Raw genomic sequence first — 3,302 nt, 5'->3', positions numbered from 1 at the left:
CCAAACAAAGATGCTAAATACATGTTATTTAGCTTGCAATTAGATTGTATAATTTCGAAATTTGAAGCAAAAACAGAATGGTCTGATTTTAGCTTTGTGAATGGGGCGCAAATGTCGCTCTCTGACACCAGGTGGTGCTTATGGAACAGCAGGTATTTATAGGCTGCTGTCCCTTTAAGACCGAATGCACGGATCCAATATAATGATGCATTTGAGATTTCTTTCACCACTGTCTATGTTCACTTAAGACATAACCGACTGTGTTTACGAGAATACTTGCCGAGACAGTTATTTTGAGATAATTTTGTGTGTATGTGTTCATTCAGATGCAAGGATATGCGAAAGGGGAATCAATTCTGTGTACGCGCATTGTCTGAAACGCGGCTCTCTGTGCGCGCTTTGAATGAGTGCGCGCAGCTCCGAATGCGCGTGAATGGTTTAAAACACTTGAATGTTTAAATCGGCAAGACTTAGAAACGTGCAAACGATCAACTACGATCTGTTTTACCCCTACAAACTAGTGAACAACGCAAATCAAGGAAGGAATTTTATATCACTGTTCAAGATCACTGCCACCGTTTTCATATGAAATTTAAAGAGGACTGAGGCGATCACAAATTTGTGTACAGTTTATGGAGCTAATCGCTATAGTCCCGCTAAAAATGGCCTGGCGATGCCCATGCATCTTGCGTCCATTTCGGAGAACCAGGACAACTATTTCAGTCGATCGCTCAGGCATTTAAGTGGCACCGAAATCTGCGTTCTAATTCAGTTCTAGTACATACCGGTTACATAGGGTTTCGGTATCCAACCCTACAGTTCACCCAAGAATGAAAATTTGCTGAAAATATACTCACCCTTAGGCCATCCAATATGTAGTTCAGTTTGTTTCTTCATCAGAACAGATGTGGAGAAATTTAGCATTTTATCATTTGCTCACTAACAAATCCTCTGCAGTGAATGGGTGCCGTCAGAATGAGAGTTCATGCTGCTGATGAAAACATCACAATAATCTTGTGAAGTAAAAAACTGTGTATATTTTCCAAGAATATTTTTATCAGAGAGCCCAATAAAATGGCATTTTCAAACAAAGGGTGCAAAATGTGCCATAAATGGTAGAGCTGTCGTGTAGCTCATCAACAAGCTCATCTATATTTTGGATGGCCTGAGGGTGAGTAAATTTTCAGCAAATTATTTTGGGGTGAGCTATTTTAATCAAAATGATGCGTTCTCCCATTTTAACAATGCAAATAAAATTTTCCCAGGTGCCATAGAGAAGCAGAAGTTGGTATACATCCTGAATAGAGATGCAGCTGCCCGCCTTACCATCTCCTCCCCTCTAGAGACCCACAAGGCTAATACACTCGTCTACCATGTGGTTGGTGTGGATGTGGGCTTTGAGAACCCCATGTTTGTCTGCCTGGAGATGGACTATGAGGTCAGAGTCATTCTTCTAGTTCAGTGGTTCTCAACCCCAGTCCTCGCGTGCCACCTCTGCATATTTTGCATGTCTTCCTTATTTAAAGGGTTAGTTCACCCAAAAATGAAAATTAGGCTGTTTTACTCACCCCCGAGGCATCCTAGGTGTATATGACTTTCTTCTTTCAGACGAATCCAGTCGGAGTTATATTAAAAATGGTCCTGGCTATTCCAAGCTATATCATTGCAGTCAGCGGGTGTTGCAGTGCTTCAGTCCAAAAGAAGTGAAATAAAAAGCGCCCATCCATAAAAAAAGTGTCTCACACGGCTCCGGGGGGTGAACAAAGGCCTCCTGTAGCGAATCGATGCGTTTTTTGTAAGAAAAATGTGCCGGCTCAACATCGTGATGTCTGTCAGCCGTCGGCGATGGACGATGGCATCATCTATCGGCCCAACCCTAATTCAGAGTCCGAGGACGTGAGCATCTCAGAGTAGAACATCACGTGTTGTCATCTTGAGCCTACGGTAATTTTGACAGTGCGAGAATGCCGCTATATACGCTTCCTTCGAACTAGAATCATGGCGGAATATCCTGTGATGTCCACTTCACAGGGCACTTGCGTTCGAATAGAACAAACTAAAATATGAAGTGATAAGAGATGCATGCAAAACATGCAGAGTGGTGGAATGCGAAGACTGGAATTGAGAACCACTGTTCAAGTGCATTTGTTTTCAACCAAAGGGCCAGGAACTGAGCAATCTTCCCAAGGGGACTGCAGGATGACTTAAAAGTAGTTAAAATAATGCATTTATAATATATTAAATCTAATCTAAATTAAAGTGCTAAACAAAATCAAGATGAAAATTAAGACCAGATATTGAATATTGAAGAACCTGCAGTTCCTAAAACTTGTGGAATCACAAAATGTGATTTAATTAAATTTCAAACTCACAGTTTTAAAAGTAGCGTTGTCATAATTACAGCAGAAATACCAGAAATATCTATAGCCTACATATGGGGGGCCTTCGAATATTTAGTTTGGACAGTGGTGGTCCTTTGAGTCAAAAAGGTTGAACCACTAAACTAATGGGGAATAAAGTTCACATTAGTGGCCTGACCAATTCTAAGTTGCCTAGAATGTAAACACAAGCAGCTAGCTGAATACGGAACAGCGATTCTTTGTAAATTGGGGTGTTTTTGCATGTAACCAATGCCATGATACTTTTTCATCCTGTTTTTTCATGCTTTTACAAATGCAATCAGTCAGGCATAGGCGGAGCGTGTGTAAGGCTGGGGAAGGCTTAGCCTTCCACTGGCCACGGGGACTTGGGGCAAAAATGCACCTGGACAAACAAATTAAATCTATTACGTCTGTTGCTAACAAAGTGAATATGAACAGACAGTGTCGATTGCAGCATTAAATTAAGATCTGCTCATGTTGCACCGGATTTCATTTTAGGCATTTTTACAGTGTTGCCCATTTTAACCAATCACACACATATCTGTTGAGCTTAGGAATGCAATGGCCAATCAGAAGCGTTCAGATGAGTCATCGTTCAAACTCATCAGTTTTAAGTGCGTGCGCGTTCCGGACTCTTGCGAATGCTCTCATCATAAACAACAAAGCGCAGATGTACATACAATGTAAGTTAGAGATTCATTTAACAGTGTACAGCTTCAGTGATTATAACGATAGTTTTGTTTTTTTGAGTGCTTAAACTCGCGATAGATCAATGTTAGTGATAATGTTACTTTCTATATATCATTTATTCGCTGTTTTAATAACAGTGGAAAGGAAACTTTATATAATTATCAATTTCTAACATTTTTATTAAATTGTAATCACGTTAAATACAAATTCAGTCCCATTAAACATTTTTTT

General features: G+C 40.1%; 1 pseudogene; it reads left to right on the top strand.

Moving 5' to 3' along the window:
• The window catches only part of LOC107672234 (splicing factor 3B subunit 3-like), a 32,642-nt pseudogene that overhangs the window by 5,907 nt on the left and 23,433 nt on the right, over window positions 1-3,302 (top strand).

Source organism: Sinocyclocheilus anshuiensis, unplaced genomic scaffold (assembly GCF_001515605.1).
Source record: "Sinocyclocheilus anshuiensis isolate Anshui unplaced genomic scaffold, SAMN03320099.WGS_v1.1 scaffold997, whole genome shotgun sequence".
Taxonomy (NCBI): domain Eukaryota; kingdom Metazoa; phylum Chordata; class Actinopteri; order Cypriniformes; family Cyprinidae; genus Sinocyclocheilus; species Sinocyclocheilus anshuiensis.
The sequence above is the reverse complement of the archived record's forward strand: the minus strand, read 5'-3'. Positions and strand labels throughout refer to the sequence as shown.